The sequence below is a fragment of the Passer montanus genome, unplaced genomic scaffold, assembly GCF_014805655.1.
Source record: "Passer montanus isolate IOZ18808 unplaced genomic scaffold, ASM1480565v1 scaffold87, whole genome shotgun sequence".
In the NCBI taxonomy this organism is placed as follows: Eukaryota; Metazoa; Chordata; class Aves; order Passeriformes; family Passeridae; genus Passer; species Passer montanus.
This window is the reverse complement of record NW_024374034.1, coordinates 1,135,826-1,156,074: the sequence shown is the minus strand read 5'-3', so window position 1 is coordinate 1,156,074 and position 20,249 is coordinate 1,135,826. Positions and strand designations below refer to the sequence as shown.

General features: G+C 35.6%; 1 protein-coding gene across 1 annotated transcript in view; it reads left to right on the top strand.

Annotated features, from left to right (window-relative positions):
• The window catches only part of FBXL17 (F-box and leucine rich repeat protein 17), a 280,165-nt gene that overhangs the window by 142,671 nt on the left and 117,245 nt on the right, over positions 1-20,249 (top strand). The window lies entirely within an intron of this gene.

Here is a 20,249-nt window from a genome sequence, read left to right as displayed (position 1 = left end):
TTTTGTGTTCAAACTCAAAGGGAATACTTTTTGCCACCTTATATTAGTGTGTTCGATTTGCATCTTTTTTACTATGTCAAAAGAACAAATGGCATGCTTTTTTACTTTGTTATAGAACAGAGCAGCAGTTCTGAGAAATAACACAAGCCTTTTTCACTTGAGTTATTTAGATCATATTTCTTTAAAGTATAAGTCAAAAATAACTGTGAAGTGACTAGGGGGAAAACTCAGCTGTTCATGGCTTTAATTGTAGTCAAAGGTGGTTGTTAGCTGTCTATACTTATTTTTTATTTTGATGTACATTTTAAAATATTATTCGAATCATAGGATCATTTAGCTTGGAAAAGACCTTCAAGATCATTGAATTCAGCTGTGAAGTCCTTCACAGAACCATGTTCACAAGTGCCGCATCTGTATGCCTTTTGAATACCTCTGTGAATGGTGACTCCATCCCTTCCCTGTGCAGCCAGTTCCAATGCCTGACCAACCTTTCCCATGAAGAAATTTTTCTAATACCCAATCTGAACCTTGCTGATACAACTTTCCTCTTGTCCTGTCACTTGTTACTTGTCCTGTCACTTGTTCTTGTGCTGTCTGGGAGCAGAGCCCAACCCCTATCTGCCTACACCCTCCTGTCAGAGAGTTCTAGGGATTATAAGGACCTCCCCTGCAAGCCTCCTATTCTCCAGGCTGAACACCCCCAGCTCCCTCAGCTGCTTCCTGTCAGACTTGTGCTCCCTTCCCCAGCTCTGTGTCGGCGATGGAGAGAGACGGGGAAGACTGATTTGGTGATCAGAATCAGTGATCAGGTTTTATTGTGGAATACAAATGCTTATACTATTTCAGGGAGACTAGTAATGTGTACTACGAAGTTCCGTTTGCTTTTGCCAAGGCATCCTGTTATCAAATCTCTTATATTAACCAGGTCCAAAGTCCATCATCTGTCTTGTGTCCCCCAACATTCCAACAGCTCTGTTCCCTTCTTGAGACATGCTCCAGCCCCTCAATGTCTTTCCTGCACTGATGTGCCCAGAACTGGACACAGGATGCAAGGTGTGGTCTCACCAGTGCCAGGACAAGGGGACAATCACTGCCCTGCTCTTGCTGGGCACAGGATGTCCTTGGCCTTATTGGCCACCTGTGCACAGCTGGCTCATGTTCAGCTGCTGTTGACCAGCACCCCCAGGTCATTTTCTACCAGGCAGCTTTCCAGCCCCTTAGCCCAAGCCTGTAGTGCTGTGTGGGTTTGTAACTGTGTGTTACCATTCTTATTCCTGTGAAATGCTGCAAGGTAACAATTACTCTTCTGGGAAGAAAAAAAAATCAAATTTTAAAAGACTCAGTTTGTCAGTACACTTCAAGAACTGGTACACAGCTTTTAATGTAATTTAAATTTTCAGGTTTTCTTTTTAGCAAACATTTTTTTTCTTTAAATGTCAGTGCAAATTATTTTAGATCATTAAATATGCTCTTCTGCTTTATCATATATTCTGCAAAAAGATTAAATCATCCATCTTTATTCATAGAGGAAACACAGTTAAGGACTCCTAAAAGCATCTTTGATTTCAAGACAGAGCAAGGCATTCCCATCTTGTTTTCATGAAAAACAGCTTATCTTAGCTGAGCCTCAGTATGGGATACAGAAGAGGTATCTCTTCCTTTCTGGAATAATTTGAAGTTCTGAAAAAAAGCTAGAGTAGGGATGACAATATTTCATCACTGTATTCCTGTAGAGAAATTGTAGAATATAGAGACAATCTGTGTGCTGTATAGATAAATATTTTTTATAATTATTTTTACTAAGTCTGTCTGTTTTGTATATTTTGATCATATATCAATACAGATGAATGACAGAAGGCTTACAAAGCAAGCAGAAGAATCACATGCCATGATTAAGGAGTAGTAGTAAAGAGTAATCAAAAGTCAAGAAGGTTTTAATACCAGTACTTATTAAATTGATTGAAAATACATAAAGGGACATGTAAAGGTATAATCCATTGTATAAGCCTTCTATAATGATACTTAAAAATATAATCTTATTTCTCTGTTGAAAAAATGTCATAGCAAGTGGTGAGATTGCAAGCCTAGTCGCACTTATTAATTATGCTAATTTTTTTTTTAATTAGACTAGCTCTTTTGAGACTAAATCTTTTACCATTAGGCTTTTTGAAACCTATGAGATAAAAAGGAAGAGTTTTTTCAGAATATTATTTACATGATTTTAATTAATGGTTGTAATCTCCATGGTCATTTTTGAAAAAGAGCACTTAATCTCTTAACCAGTTTTCATTATTTGCATTTTACAAAAACATGTAAGCCCTGCAGGCTTGTTATCTCTGATTTTTTCCAAACCAAACTTATTTTTAGAGAACTGTATTTTGTTTCTACTCCAAGTCCCATTTCCTATCATAACACCTGTTTCTCATGCAGAGTGAACTGATTGGTAGAAAAGTGAAGTTTGCTTCCTTTTGCCAAGACGGAACATAGCCCTTGGCAAGGTTACCTTTGAAAACAGTTTTTCATGCAGACACCGTATATAAGCACTATTGCTGTTGCCAAGATCCTCTGACTAATGAAGGGTCGGCGCAGTAGTGTATTCTTTCTCGTTGCTGGCGGCATGTATATGTAGCATTTTTTCTGAGGAAAGGCACTCTAGTGTTTCAAACAGAAGCTAGAAGTTTAACCTTCTAGGAGGAAGGTCAGTGTTAGTTTTTATTGATAGCACAGAAGAAAGCGACTGTATAGGAATATGAAAGATAAACTCTGTAGCAAGCTGAAACTCTTTAAAATACAGAGTTTTCAAATGTTTTTAACAAAAATTAGTTCTAAAATGTTCGTGTTTGCAAAGTTACTTCTTTGAATCTCAAAGCAGGATTATGTTTAGTTTTCCATATTGATGATTTGGGGAACCGATTCCTAACTAGGATGGATTAGCATATAGACTGAATTTAAAGGTCAGAACTTCAGGTGCTTACTTACAGATTATTTTTTTTTTTCTGTTTCCCACTTAATGGAAAAATGTGTAGCAAAAAAGATCAATATTGCTCTTAGTATCAACTGCATTTAGAAAGCCATTAAAATTCCATTTTTTTCAAATGTGTGGAGCAAATAATCTTCTCTGTGACAAAGAATAAATGCTCAGGTATCTTCAGCTCAGATTTTTTAATAAAAGCTTTTGGTAAAACTTACTTTAAATGGATAAGCTATAATCTACTTAAAATCCAAGAATTTCTAATGTAAAATTTGAATTAAATATTGTGTCTCACAGCTATAATAATATAAAGTATATATTCTAGAAACAAGTGAGGAAATTAAAACAAGGTGAGGCAAGTTACTTCAGATAATTTGTGGATATACTCAGATAGCTCATGAAAGGTTTTACCTTGCAGAAAGTTCTTGGAGAACTTCCTTTATGTTGTCATTCTTAAGGAACTGTTGTAGTCCATCATATGCATCACTTACCATGAGGCTGGTAATGAACTTAAGCAGCAGCACTCACAATGATTAAAATTTGCTGCATTATTAAGAGCAACTGAACTCTTCTTTTATAACTGTGTTTTCTCAGACAGTTAATTGGAAAAACCTCTATGTCACATGTCTCAGACTAAACTTGTTGTAGTAGACTTCTTTCTTTGTTTCTGTGATAGCACTGTATGTCAGATATAAGATTTTTTGTTTGTTTTCGTTGTACTAAGTTTGCATATCTGTACTTCATCTTGAAAGAACTTATTTTTATTGTAATAACTTCTATTTTTTCATATCAAATACATTTTTAAATTAAGCAAATCATCCCTGTCATGTATCTTAGCTTAAACAACAACTTTGTATAGATGCAAAGTAAATGTAACCATTATTAAGAAGTTGCAGGAGTATGTTTTTTGGTTCTAGCTTGTCATTTGTTCTTTCAAAGCAAGGAGCATCTCCTTTCCTGGTTAAAGCCTTTTTCTGAATAAAAAAAAACATGTTTAAAACTGCTATATATAGTTCATGGGCTCTTGTACTTCTTACTTCATTGAACCACGTTCGTTGGTTTGAAACTGTTTCTTCTTCATAAACTTGGCATGCACATGGTTGGGGCTGGGGTAGAGTTAATTTTTTTCACAGCAACTCCCTTGGGGCTATGATTTTTATAATATTCAATTATTAGAATTTTTGCTGAAGACAATGTTGATATTAGAGGGTTGGGTATCTTAGTCATAGTTGAGGAGTGCTTACATAGAGTGAAAGCCTTTTTTGCTTCTTCTGTTTGCAGTACAAATCCTAAACATAGCACCCTGATACTTAACTATGAAGAAAATTAATTCCATCACAGCCAAAACCAGCACACAGAGTTAAGTGTGTCTGAAGTAATTTTGAAGTTTTCTTTGTGTGCTCGTAATGATATTTCTAATTAAATTGACATGGCTTTTGACTAGTAGGACAATTAGCTCATTGTTTCAGTTTTTTCAGATAGATTTTATAGGTATTTTCAAAACCAATACATTTCCTTGCTTTCTCAGTGGTGCGGCAGACATGAAGCTCTTGCTTACAGTGACGCATATATATCCTATTATGTGTGTAAAAAATAAACTGTTGAATCTTGAGCTCAGTGTCAGTATCTTGGCTTTTGATTTTTATTGGATGTTTACTCTTTGGGCATAAGGCCAAGAACAGCAACGCCACAGGAACAACACTGTTTCTTGAGCAAAGTTAGTTAGTGGTTTTTGAGTTCCTCTAAGTCACTTCTTCAAGTAGTTGTTGTGTATATTGGACCAATGTCTACAGCAGTGATAAGGTAGCACTCATATTGTGTAATATAGTGTGTACCACATATTTAATAATTCTCCAACTTTAATGCTATAACCAGTTAAATCTCTACATATATGTAATGATGAGTTGATTCTGTAGTTCCAGTTATTGAATTAGCTATTAAATGCTGTCACCAAATGTTTGTGATGGTGGTTTCATATTTCCTGTAAGTTGCTCCTACTGAGTACACTACAGTCTGAAATACCAATAGCTACCTTAAAGATATTTCCTCTCAACCCTACATAACAAAAGTAAGTGTGTGCTATCCTAAAAGAGGACTAGCAAAATGATAGTCTTTTGGAAACTGTGTGTTTTGTTGCTCTGGTAGTATGCAGAAATCTTTGACTTTGTTATTTCCCCACTAGAAACTTGAGGCATGAACGTCTCAGGTTCAAACAGCAACTATTTTGCCAATGATTTAACAAGCTTTAGAGAGATTGGGTCTACAACCACTGAAATCACTCAAGTGATAACTCAGCTGGTGAGAAATTCTTTATGTAAGATTGGTCCGTGGAAAATCAGTGGGTTTTTTATTTACAAATCACTCTGGATGTTCCTCTGAGCATTCAAAACTCCTAGCTTTTGCAATTTCTTTACATTATACTAAAGATGCATGCATGAGCCCATAGTCTTTCTTCACTTGCTTGTCTAGTGACCTTATTCAACCCTAACAACTGAAATACAAAAACAGCAGGAAAAAAGGTAATTAGTCAATTTCTTATTTTGAAATTTAAAATACAGAAGCAACACTTGTAGCAGTTTCTTTGTTTACATATTTTAAACTTTTCTGAATGTTTGTTTTACATACTACATTATATAAACAAGGCAGACAGTAAAAGTGAAGCTTGCAATGATAAGGTAAATTCTGAATTTAGTGCAGAATCATGAAAAGTCTATGTCACTGGTATCTGTGGGAATCACCTGGTCCTACCCTTGTCTTCATAGGGTTACCTTACAACATTTTGTAGAATGATTCTCACTGCCACAGCTTTTCAGGTAGTTTTTCGTGGTTTAGCATCACAGCACTCTACTGGTCTTCTTCAGCCCACTGCAGTTGTACTTCAGGATTAAAAAAAATGAAACATATCCTAATGCACTCTGCACAACACCACTGATATACCTTATTGTGTTGCTTCCTCAGAATCTATTGAGAACAGTCCAGTCAGTGTGTTCTTCCTGCAGCTGTTTTTGACTTAAATTGATGAAAAAATCTGAGGTACAGGCTCAGAGACAATCTCAAATAGCTACAGTAGTCAATCAGAAGAGAGCAGCTGAGGCCTCTGGGCTGCGGGAGCATGGGACCTGCAGCTGCAGTTCATGAGTAGGCAAAAATCAGTGTGAAGTTAATGCAAGTACTGGATATTTTGCACTGGATAGCTGCTTATCAGGGAGTGAAAAGAAGGATGAAAGTAGATTTTGGAGTAGTAACCATTGTGTGAGACTGGCTTCTTGGCACTGACCTGATTTAGAGATTTTTCTAAAGGCAAATTCAGACCACAGGGTTGGAAGGATTAGGGAGTTCAGCTTAATGCTCCTGTGGTGAGTTCCTTGCTAAAGAGGTCAAGTGGAATGAACAATGGGAGTTGTTCAGTTAGTTGGGCTGCATTCACTTGTGTCTCTGCATTAACTGCAGTGAGGCATTCTGCTGGTCTGTTAACACTGCATGGGAACCTTGCCTACCAGTAATTTTTAACTTGTGATTTGGAATAGCTCTAAAATAATCTTCTATAATAATAATTTAGGTGCTCACTCAAAATACTCTTGTACATAAAAGACATGGAAGTATATAAAAGAAAATAATATTGCCATTTGAATTTCTGTTGTAGAAAAAAGAAAGAACTGGCTACAGTATTTTCTCTGCTATTATATACCTTAGTATATTACTTGCCTCTTGTCCACCTAACATTTTTCCTTTGAATTCTCTTATCCCTCCTCTTCTCCTTCCTTGACCATATGCAAGAGTAATGTGAGGAGTTAAAAAATCAAAAGCAACACACCAAAAAACCACAAAACCATAATCATGGAGATGCATCTACTTTTTCTATGATTTTTCCAGCAAACTGCAGTAGCTATGGAAGTATTTTACAAATATCAAGTGATGGAAGTCAAACTACTGAAACCTCTTCAGAAGCAGCATAATGTTCCATACCCTGTGACATTTTCCAGATTATGGGAGTGGTCACTATCCAGAGGTTTTCAGAGCCACTTGCATGTAGAGTGTGACAAAGCCAAATAAATGAAGCTTGAAGTTCATCTCTAATTGAAAGTATTCCATTATATCTTTAAAATTCTTTAAAATTACCTTCCTGTATATTTAATTTTATTTATAGACAATCTATTGTAGTGTCTTATTTTCTCACCAGTGGAAAGCTTATGTTAACATTATCTGGATATTTCTTGCTGCAACTGAAGACCACCTCACCACTGATGAGGAGCAAGATTTCTTTTTGATTAAAGATATTTTAGTCCAACATCCAGGTCACTATTTTGTAATTGTTGTAATTGAGTTAACCGTCTGGTGGTTGGTGAAGTTTAGTGAGTCAGAAGTAAAGAAGGGCATTTAATTCTTTCAGAGTCACATTATGACAGATTTCCTTAGCAGTAGAATGATATAGCAATCTTTTCCCAGGTTTTCCTGTAACTATTGAGCATACTTTTTGCATAATTTGTATTGTTCTTTGCCCCTTGCCAGTTTTGTTTCAGCTTGTGCTTGGTTCTTTCTGATTTTGTCCCTAAATTCTCAGTCCATTATGCTTACACATTTGATACAGCATCCATTTCTTTTAAATCACATCTGAGTTTAAGAACATGAAGAATTTTGCATTGTCTGCAACAGGTTTTTCTTGCCATCCTTTCTCATTCTGTTAAATTTTGTTTCATCAGAATTTTGTTTTCTTAATGACTGGAAAATAAGAAGAAAAAAAAGAGGAGACTACTAAGTTCAAAACTTGGAATCTAGCAAAATCAGAATGACTTTGATTTGAAGTCTTATTTCAAGATCACTTTCATTAGTTGACTTCAACTTTATATTCTCAGCCCTCTGCTTAAAATGTGTCTTTAAAAGCCTCAGTTCCAGTTGCCTGCTTTGTCAAAAATATGTACGAGCACATTACAAACCCTTTGGGAATCGCTTGTTGTCTTCTGCAGTTGACTGAAGTATCAGGTCAGCTAATTCAAACCATGCTTCTCATAAAAAGCCTGATTCATGATGCTATTCTTCAACAGGTTCTCCCAATGAAATACAAAGTTCTGGCTCAGTCTTGATTCAGTACTTCAGATGGTTCCAACTGAATAGTGCTCATGTTACCTTTTTTGTGGTTTATTTGCTTGCTTTTTTATTTTTTCATAAAGTTTGATGTTTTTAGAAGTTGAAAATTACTTTTCTATCTCATAAGTCATAAAGTTATATTCAGGACAAAAATAGCATTTATGTCCACAGTTACTACTATAACTTACACCCTTTAAAACCCACTTGAGATACAGCATAAGAAAATACCATTACTTACTGCATAGAAAATCCCAATCACTGCTGCCTGTGCTGGGCACTGTTGAGGCACCACCTCAAATTGTGTGTCCAGTTCTGGGACACTCACCACAAGAAGACACTGAGGGGCTGGAACATGGCCAGAGAATGGCAGCAGGGCTGGGGTCTGGGGCATAAGTTTGATGAAGAGCAGCTGGAGGGACAAAGCCTGGAGAAGAGGAGGCTTAGAGGTGACCTTATCATCTCTACAATTGCTGTAGTGGAAGGTGTAGCCAGGTTAGGCTCTTGTCCCAGCAAACAAGTGACAGAAGGGGAAATGGTCTCAAATTAAGGTAAAGAAGGCTTAGATTGGATATTGGACAAAAATTCTTCATGGGAAAGTTTGGTTTGGCATGGGAACAGGCTGCACAGAGAAGTGGTGGAGTCACCGTCTCTGGAGGAATTTAAAGATGAACACAGATGTGGCATGTGGGGCATAGATTAGTAGTGGACATGGAAGTGTTGGGCTAATGGTTGGCCTTGATCATGAAGGATGTTTTCCAACCTAAGTGATTCTATGTTCTCTAGAATCAGCAACCAGTAGCCTGACTTGGTGTGATGGAGAACCCTAAATAACTAAGAATGTGGCATTTTATTCAAGATAGCAGAAAGTTTTTGATGGGGCTGAACTCTCTAATGGAAGCTATATGAAATAATTATTAAATAACTGTGTAAGATGGCCCTAATATTGTGAAAATACAGCTAGAAAGGTCCTTTGATTCCAATATTAGTAAAGTGTCATAAATTTGCATTTCCCTGAGAAAGCCATTATTCATTTTTAATATAACATGTGTTAATGCATTTTCTTTTTCATGTAAAAGTAAATATAGTAATTATCTTCTAAATAATAAAAGTAATATTTTTTTCATTTAAGAGATTGTAGATAATTGTTTTTTTTCCCTGCAGTTGATTAATAGCAAATGTTCAATGCATTTCCCAGCCTAGCGTAGTGCACTTGCTGATTATTTTACTGGGGTTCTATGAAAATGGCAAAACTAAAATTCTCATACCAGATAATCTGTAGTTAATTGCTTTGAGAAGTAAAATGCTGTTGGATCTTGATTTTAGAATACCTATATAGAAGAATATTCCACCTCAATCTTAAAATAACACTTTTAGAAAAATGTTCTTATTTGCGGGAGTTTCTTTTTCTTATACACCCATTTAGCAATCAGTTTTTCTTTAAGTGGAAATTGTTAGTTTTTGAAAGTTATTCTGCCATTAGATAATGGGATTGTAACAAGTGGGTGTTGTGTACTTGAATTTAGAGGGCCTTAATGTTATGAAAAGGATATCCTCAGGATGTTTTACATATATCAAGGCATGGAATTAAATTATAAATGAAATAAAAACATTATGAGCATCTTAGTTACACAGTAAAACTGATCTGTCCAACAAACCAGTCAATATGGCTGAACAATGGTACAGTAAGTGGTTTCTAACTAAGTTATACATGTATTTCAAACAATAACTCAGTTATAGCATAAGATTTTTTCTGCACTGTTATTTAAGATAATGGAAGTTCCATCTTGTTAAACTTCGTGAAATTAGGAATTAGAGATTACCAAGACTGGATTGTAAAACTTCATTTAATGGAAGATTTCAGCTGGTTTAGAGTTCAAAGACACTGTGAAGGATTAAAAGTGTGTCTGTACATTTAAACACTATATGTTCTTCTTTAGTTGTGTAAAAGCAGAAATTAAAACAATGGTTAGTAAACTGCCACTGCTTCAACATATTTCTACCAGCCTGCTTTCCAAGGGAACCTTTTGTCTATTAATGAGATCATCCCTGCCAGAGAAATTGATTCCCAGGTAGACAGCTTAGCAGGATCACTGGTGGGGCAGGAGGGAATGTTACAGAGCTGTACAGCAGTACTGCAGCCTGTGTGGACAAGGCTCGTGCTGCTGTGGGTGCAGAACAGGGCTCCATCCAGCAGCAGTCATGGTGCAGCATCCTGGGACCTTCCTCAGGTGCTTGTGGCACAGCAAGGTGACAGGGGGTGATTGGCACGGTGACACTGCCCTGCCGTGCTCAGGGTGCAAGGGAAAGGCTATTGAGGGTACGCTGCTGCACTTGTGGCGGGGCACATTTCCACACAGCATTCAACAAGGATAGTGAGTTTTGCCTGGAGATGGAAGGGTGTCATTACTCTTTTCTTTCCCAGAAACATATTTGCTTACCTTCAAAGCAGATAGTCTTTTCATACTTTATACTGCTTTTATCTTTACTGTTAGGCTTAAAGAGCATGCAGAGGTCAGCTGTTTGACCTATGGAGCACAAAATTTGAATGATGAATTTCACAGTGAAGACCATCAAGTTCAGTGAAGTTGTTAGGGAGGAACAGAGGGGTCCCAAGGAGCTGTCAGCATAGGCAGGGACACTGGTCCTCCAGTCACCTCTAGGTGTGCCAGCCTTCCCTTTCATTGGGGTCCAATGCTTTTTTGGTTCTTCCTGCCTCTCTTCCTCTACTTTGTAAGAGTTTGCTCTAATAGCTTCTGCCTGTGAGAAACCCACCCAAGTCAGTGTCTTCCTTTTATCCCTCTTTAAATCTTCAAAAGATAAATCCTTGCCTTGAAGGGAATGCTCTAAATGGCTTGTGGTATTAATGCTCTTAATGGCTTGTAGTGTTCATGCAACAGAACTAGCAAGAAACAGACAATTAAAAAAAAACTTTTGAAAGGTATAGTAAATGGGGGGATAGAAAGCAGAATGACTGTGTTTATTGTTATTGAGTACCATAGCCACTCAGTAATAAACATAATTATGGAAGCCCTAATGTGATATTAACTAAGTAGTTTCGTTTATTTTGTGTTCAGAAACCCCTTTAGAGACATTGTCTTCAAACTTTTAAACATTCATGTACAGTGCAGATGAAGAGAAAAATAAACATGAAAATAATTTATTTCTATGGTTTTTAAATTTATAGTGCTTGAGGTATCCCTGGGTATGGGTACTCCCATACCATCATGCCTAAGAGTATCACTCTGAAATATAAATAGAAAGAAACATAGAGTAATACCATCTTCTCTGATTGAAAGCAATGTTACCCCAAAGATTGTGCATGTTTTTCAGATGTGCACATGAATTGCACTTAGATTTAATGTTGAATACGTTTCTGCAAAACAATAAAATCCTGATTTTTGCTCTGGTTTCCCTGGGCTTGACTTTTCATCCCTGCACCAGAGTTAATGTTAAAAATAATATTGGTTAAAGGCCGCTTCATGGTCTCTTCTCTTAATTATACATCTGGTGTATCCACTTACCCTTCTAACATGTAAGCTGCAGGTGGTTACCTCTGTCTATAATATTAACCAGATAAGTCACTTCTAACACTCTACTAACAATACAATGGTCAGTCTCTGTAGATGAAATATAAAATTAAAATCATTACTCAAGACAGAGCTGTAATAACACCATGTATCATTTGACATAAAGTGATCAAACTTTGTAAAGTGCAGAAGTAATATCTCTCCCTCTTTGGTCTTCATTTAACAATTGTGTGCTTTCACAGGCTTTTCAAGTGAACATTTTAGATAGTGGAAGTGCCTGGAAATCAAATCTTTATTAAATATTTATGGGGGAGGACACCTAATAATTTCTAGGGGACCCTACAAAGAGATTCAGTATCCATAGAGTGCACTTATCATTGTTTGTTGTTGCTATTATGGCTGATATTAAATATTTAAGTGGTGACAATTTGCTCAAAGCTGTACAAGACCAAAAAAACCCAACACATTATTTCAGCCTTTAAAAACTTTGTCTTAATCAAACAAATGCAGAAAGTACACTAACTCACTATGAAATATACCTGAAAAACAAACCTGAGTAGAGCAACTTTTCACACTGCCCTTGCTTTCCCTCTGCCATCCTCACTTAGGTGCCTTGCAGCAGCAGGAATTGCTGCAGGAGACAGGTACCTCCTGTTGGGGAAGGTGTAATCAAAGGCCACTGTTTGCTCCCTCACCTTTACAGTAACTGCAGGGACAGCTGTTTGACTTTATTCATTTCTCCTGTGATATCGTGCTAAAGATGGGAAAGGGCACTGTTAGCATCTCCTGGAAGAAGATCCCCAAAGGCTTCACTGATGTAAGATGGGTCACAACACAAGAATTTGGAGCAAGAGTTTTTGGTTCAGTGGATGAAAACAGGAGATTGGCTACTTGGCATACAGGTACAGAATTGTCATCACATAAGAAGTACAGGAAAGTCTGATGGGAACTGAAGGAAAGAGATAACAAAAAAGGCATAGTACCCAATGCTGCTGGTGAAAAAGAAGGGATGCTATTTTTCAGAGCTATTCAGCATCCATGCTAAGTAGATCTTCATGATATTCTTAAAAGACAAAGATAAAAATTATCATTTTATTATTGTCCTTCCTCTTTGGAAGGACAATACAATTTGACAGAAGGTGGTACTTTATAGCATGTGTGTTGAGAATAGTGTACCAAGCAAGCAACTCAACATTTTAACAGTTTCTGTGGATAGAGACAGGGAGAGACAATGTGGAACTGAAACCTCTGACCGTAAGTAATGAAGATAGTATGCAGAATAAAGTATTGTCATCTTCCTTGAATAATACTGTGTAGATTCAGATTCTTAGTTTGCAAAACAGATTAGCATAGGAGAATGGAAAAGGATATGGAAAGAAGTTGGACAATCATCAGCAATGACCCAAAAGCAGAGGAAATAATAACAAATAATAGGAAATTGGAACGACCATAAATAAAACTAGAAGATAGAGAAAGTATCACAAATTTGATCACTATAATCCCTAAGCCAAGAGGTGTTCAAAGCCTTTAGAGAAAAAAAAAAGACTGCATGCAAAGTGGCTCAGTCATCCTGAAGGATTTTTTACTACAGGGAAACAAGTGCCTGTGAGAGCACTTCGTTTAAACTGAACTGGAAACCAAAAATTCTAAACTGGATGCGGGCAGTAGCAGACAAGGAGGTGGATATGTGTGCATTAGTTCCTCCTCCAAGTGGTGTTCATTCCAAGTTATGAAAAACTTGAACCATTGTGTATAATAGATCTTTTATGTTAATTAGGAATTGATTATGGTTTACTAGCACAGTCCTGATCTATGACTCAGCTACCATGGTATTGATATGTTGTTTAATGTGTAGCTGACAGTTGGCAAAGGAAAAACTAACTAAACCAGTAAAACATTTGCAATTTGGTGCACAGTTACTTTGGTTTTGTCCACTGGCTGATTTCCAAATACTATTTTAAAATAGAAAGCTTTAACTTCTTAGAATCAATGTATTCCTCTTTCAGTTTATTTGACATCTTCTGATAATTTAGTTTAATTTAATTAAAATGTTTGCCTCTTTAAAAACAATGACACTGATTTTTAATATTCCTTTAGTTTGTAAAGGAGAAAAATATGTACAGATTTGAATTCTTTTGTGAATTTAAACAAGGAAAGGTTTTTCAGATATTAAATGCATTTAAAAAATAATATGTTGCCCTTCAGTAAAGTTTACAAAGGTGCTTTCACTCTCAGGCATCATTTTGCATAATAAGGAAAGAAAGGCAAAAAGCAGTTACTAAGTTTCTAAAGGTTAAATTAGAAATTAGAAATTTTTAAAAATTATAGGATCATAGCAATATAAACCTGGAAGACCAATAATTTATTTTAAATTCATTATTTCTTTGAGGCAGTACCAGGACATCAATCCAAAATTATGTCTAACCTTTTATATAATGTTGCTTCGTAGGAAACCTGTTTTAGCATTCCACTGTTGTGACAGTAAGGTGGGGGAACACAAGGAGAGCAGTCTTTATTACAATTTTATTTTTTTTTCTTGCAGAGATCATGCAGAATAATATATCAGTGTCTTTTTTATAGCTTCATTTGATACATAGGGAATCTGTTACATGTTTTCATCTTAGCCTTTGAATCAGATCACCAAAGCCCAATAACTTCAACCTGACATTTAAATGCTAATGTCATATCTAGAGCTGATTTTGCCTGTTTTGAAAATGAGTCTCCTGTGCTGCAAGCAGAAGGCAGCGTGAAGCACCTCTGTTGTGCCTCTCCCATTTTAGTTTTATTAATACAAGATTCACTTGTGTCATGCTCTTGGATAGTCTGTAATAAGTTGAAATATTTCACCAGTCTTTGTTCTGTTTGCTTTTATCTTTACTAAAGCAGGAACAAAAATCCCTGTTCATTTTCTTTGCTTTATTTTGAAGAGGAGTCTAAATTTTTATATATTTAGAAAGAAAGATACAATTTGGTTTTATTGTAGTTTCATGAGTAATAAATTATATTTAATTATTGAATGCTTGCCAGTGAACTCTTAAGTACTTCTCACCATGCTATGAGTTAGGAAATGTGGGAAAATAGTATTTAAAGTTTTTTACTATGTATAAAGCACAAAGTTTATCTCTTGTTTAGGCAAGAACCCCTTGTGTGAGGACACGAGGCTTGACTCCATTTTCATCAGAAGGTTGATTTATTATGTTATATATTATATTAAAATACTACATTACAACTATACTAAAAGAACAGAGAGAGAGGGATTAGAAGGCTACAAAGACAAGAATCTAATAGGAATCAATAACAAAATCCTGTGACTGCTCACAGCCTTGGCACAGGTGGCTGTGATTGGTCACTGATTGAAAACAATCCACATGAACCAATAGAAGATGCACCTGTTGCATTCCACAGCAGCAGACAGTTATTGTTTACATTTCTTTCCTGAGGCACTCAGCTCCTCAGGACAGGAAAAATCCTAGCAGAGGATTTTTCACTAAAATAGCATGGCTACATTTATCTTCTTAATCAAAAAGGTGAAGGATGTGATTAATACAAGTTTTGCTGTCAATTGTGTGCACAGGGATGTTTTACAGTAAATTTTGGAAAACCGATGTTGTGGATCAGGACAAGTGTCTAAAAAGCTTGTAATCAGAATATTTGAGTCATGTAGTTGTTAATAATATATTAAATCTATTAAATATGTGCTGCTACTCTAACTGTCAACCTTTCTGTTTCCACTTTCGTATCAGACATACTTGCTCCCTCCCTCTTTCCTTGCTCTCACTGTCATTCCCCTCCTCTGCCTTAACCCTTCTATTTTCTTTCCCTTTCTCTCCCCTTTGCTCTTCTCCACCCACCCTCCCCCTTTGCTACACCTTCAGCAATACAGCAGTGATTTTCTGCACATGGGTTGTGAGAAAGTGGAAGAAAGTTAAAAGAAATTCTGCTAGTTTTTTAGTATTTGCAGTATGAAATGCAGATCACTCTTCTTACAAATAAATTACCAGGAGAAGCTAAAACAGGTGAAAAACTAGTCTTGTTTTTAAATTACTGCATTTAAATACAATTAAAAGATTGAGGCCAGAGCTGGGTTAGGATGGAAAAATTGAAAAAAATAATTTGATTGTCCAACTCTGAAAATAACTGAGAGCTCTATTGAGGCAAAGTCATCACGCCCAAGATCATCAGCAGCAACAGGCAACATGGTACACTTTCTCATCAGAAAACACCAGTTCATGCTTATCAAAATCAAATTAGAAAGCAGTAAGCCAGGATTCAAACACTGTTGGTAGCATCTGTACTTACAGTTCCTCACCTGATGTATCTCTTCACATGCCAGCTATCAAAGCATGGCAATTTGTGACTAAATGCTGGAGAAGTCTATATTTATATGACACAGTGCAGTCGTCCAGGTAAGCAAGTGACCTCCTGTATTACTGCAGCCCGGCACAGTAGCTGATTGTCCTCCCAAGGAGCCCTGTCCACCTCTACACAGCACTTCACTGTGCTCTGCAGGGGGAACTTGCAGTTTTTTGGGAGTTTTCATATTTAATTGCATTCTTATTGTTTACATTTTCTTAGAAAATGATTAGGACAAAGCTCAAGAGCTTTTTTATTTACAAGGAGAGTGTGGGTAGCTGTGTTTGAATGAGCATTAGATTTAGTTAAAATCCACAAAACAGCATTTTCTAGTATTTTTAATATGATTAGTAGTGATTTTTGTTTATGATATGTTTCACTTGTTGATAGTCTATTTTAAATACCTTTATTTCTAATGCAAAGATCCATATAATAATATTTTAAGTAAGTCTGACAAAGTAATTGGAGGTGTGTGCTTGAATATGGTTGTAAATCTGCATATCTCTTTAAATACATCTTAACATTTAAACAAAATCTCCTCTTCCCCAGTGTGAAAAATACAATTGATAGAATTGTTCATCCCAAATTGAGGACCAAATAATAAAAATTTGCATAATCCATCAAGATTGTGTTTCCTGCACAGAGTCACTATGTATGAACTTAAAATTATTTAGATTTCTTAGAAAATATGTTTTCTGCAAATATGAAGGGCACAAAACTGCCTTTTAAGAAAAATTTGAGCCAGTTGACTGACTCTTGCATTATTTTTCACCATTAGAAGTACTGTATTCTCTGGGGTGCTCATGGTGTAGGAAGGAAATACACAAAAGAGAAAGTTTTCTGAAGAGATATGAAATATGAAGTAGTTTATGGGTAACATTTTAATAATGGAAATTACAAAACCAGCTGTTTAGTTGATCTCTGGTCCTTAAAAATTATGAGGACGCATGCAGTTTCTTGGAGAAAATCACATCAAGGAATAGCAAGGTCATTCAGCAGGTTGTTGAGGCAAGTCAGATTTACTTCTTGTTATAAAAGTTTTTCTTTATTATTGATGCTTCATGTTCTAACATTTCATATTGGCACTGTGGCAGGTTATTGCCTTGTGTTCTGTTCCTGTTTTTCTGATTTGCAGCGCTGGAAAGGCTGTGGGGAGGCAATTCTTGCTGTGTATTGCTGCCCCTAAGTGGTTTTGGTAATCATCAATTTAAACACTGAAATAGATATGGAAGGAATATTTTATTGTTACTATCATGGGTATCTAGGATTGTTAGAGGTCAGGTAAATTGCTGAAATTAGTAGGGGTGTGTGTGTCTTCTTTCTGTACTGTTGACAGGAGATTATGGATTCATCTGCAAATCATGTAGAAGGACAGGGAACAGCTTAGATATGTTTTGACTTTCTAAATCTTGTTGTGGAGATTAATGAGAAAGTGCTCAAGATCCCTGGAAAACTTCCTGAGCATTACTCTGTCTTGAAATGCTTTTCAATATTAAGCATTTCATGAATAAATAAATGAAAATGGATTATGAATGATTTTATTGTGGTTTGAATGAAATGCAGGCACAAGTAAGCATTAACTACAGAGATTGTGTCTCTGCAAAAGGGAAGTTGGATGTAGGAGCAAGCACAAGGCAAATTGGGACTTAATATTTATTCTTCAGGTATGTTTCTTCCATCATTGATCAGTTCAAACTAATTTACTTATGAAACCAGTGTTTGCCAAGCTGGTAACTGGAACAGCTGTAATCTCTCATTGGTCTGTAACACTGAACAAATACAATATTTTATTTTAAAATAGGGTTTGGGTGGTGGTTTTGGTATTTTTTGGGTTTTTATAAATTATTTATGCTGTATTTATAGAGTTGACAGCATTTAAAATGAAAAACTTCATAACTTTCATGTTTTGTTTGCTTCTTTATTTGGAGTGCCAAGGGAGTGCCTTTGTGGTACTGACTACAGCTCTTCTCTGCTCACTTTATCTTGGAGAAATCATGGAAATTATGGTGGTTTTGAAAAACAAAAATGAAGCACTGTGATAGTTATGTAAAAAAAATTGCAGCCTTTTTTTGCATGTTTATTCTTAATATTTTCTTCATGCTTGGTGTTTTGGTAGCCAGTATTTTTTTAATTCATCATCATAATTTGTTCTTTCATGGTTTAATTTTCTTTAGTCCCTTAAAATTAAATAAATTAAAGTATTACTGACACAGGAATTAAACTTATGAATGACAAATGTTTTCAGATAGTAGCTCTAATAAATCATTTCAATTAGCATTCACAAATCAAACAGCTGTGGTATCTAGGTTTTTAAAAGGAGCTTTAGTTAAAAAAGAAATTACACCATCTTGCCGTGTGGATTTGCTTATAATATCTGTCATTAAGCAACTCAGAGAAAATTTCCACCCCCTGCCCCATGAGGTGGCCTTAGAACTAAGGTCTGCTAGAACAGAGCTTTATCATTTAATGTCTAATCTAAAAAATACTATATTTTCATATGTTTTCAGTGAATTCGGTATAACAGATACATCAAAAATATAGTTACAGGATTAAAATAGTTTTACTATTAACTGAAGGTCAGATTTACTTGTTGTAAATCTGATCTCATACATTACTATAGGTTCCATTTTAATTAATTCTAATTTTATTTTATGTTTTTTCTGCCACATAATCATATGTTTCTGTGATTTATATTTTTCTTGTCCTTCTTGCAAGATACATTTATAATCATGAAAATATAAGAGAGGGTAGAGCAAGCAGAGGGAATTTTAAGCCTTTATGCATTCTTTTATGTCTACACTTTAAAGATTTAATCAGACCAATAAGCAAATTATTGGGCTTTCTACATGTAAGTGTAAGTAACAGTAATTATACAATTTCGTTTTCATGGGCTTTCAGTGATTGAAAAAATAATTTTTATATTAATTGCTCGAGAATCAAGTCATTATGAAAAAGTCACTTAAATTGGAAAATTAGGGTGGATACATGGACTTGTGCTTTCTATTTTTTAAGCAGTGCAGAAAGTTCAATAAATTCCATCTTTTGTCATAAAATAGTTGTTATTAGAGAAGCCACTATTTATTCAGCAAAAAGAAATATTTAGGTTCTCATATTGTATAATATGTATTCTGTTGGTTTTTTTCTTTACACTGATGAGCGGAGTATCTGTCTCAGGTAATCATTTGGACCACAAGAGTTCTGTACCCTGTCTTTATTGATTTTTCTACTTGATTCTTCTTTTGTTTATATTGAAGTATTTGTAAATTTTTAAAAACGTTTAAAAGTAAGTAATCTTCTTACGTGAGAAATAAAACCATATAATAGCCTTTCCTGCAGTAACTCACACTAATATGCAGTGCAGTGGGGCAGTTTCTTAATGCTGCTGCTATCCCAGCAGTCTATGAAAGATAGATCCAAAGTGTAGGATTGCAGGTTTTCTGCTATTGTTCCAGATATTTGTGACGATGTGGTGCAAGACAAGGGTCTAAATAATGTTTTACTTTGTGAGAATGGAGAACTGAAATGTATTAAAATTTTGGTTTTGATGTCAGTTGTACAAACACCTGCCTGAAATTCCAGTGATGCTTTTAGATTGTGTGAACACTTTTCCATCTACAAGAGTCTGTATTCTGCTCGATGTTTTTGTAGTTTGATCACACTTCAATATTATTTATTTTAATATGTTCTGTAATGACTTAATAATCATTCATACCTGTTCTATAACTGACAGCTAAAAACAAGTTATAAATGTAAATTATTTTCCTGATGATTAATGTGTAAGCCAGTATTAACCTGTGTAATCTGTATTAACCAGTACAGTCTTTTTGCCAAGACTGGCATAAAGATTGGCCCTGTATAACATTTCTGTCTGCACTGTCCCTTGACCAGAAATGAGAAAATGTCACATTTACACCAGGTTGCCCTTTCTCTTCATGCTTTAAGGTTACAATTTTTAACAGCCAAGTAAGCTGAACAGAGCTGCTAGTTTCCTTCAGAATGTTTTTCCTAGTTTCCTGTGTAGCTATTTGATTTTATTGATGATAAGGCTTATTAAGGTATAAATGAGAAAAGGCAGCATTTCTCAAATCACAGAAATTAGTGAAAGCACAGGCATGTTTGATGTTTACTTTGAATGTGGTAATTTGTGTAATATGTCGTACTAGAAAATATTTTTGCTTTAGTTTGTGTAGACTATATTACAAAGTGTCTGTATGTTTTGAGGGTTTGCACATTTACACATTACATTAGAGTTTACACACTATTGAATCAGCTGCAGCAGCTTTCACAGGTGCATTAATTTAACAAATGCATTT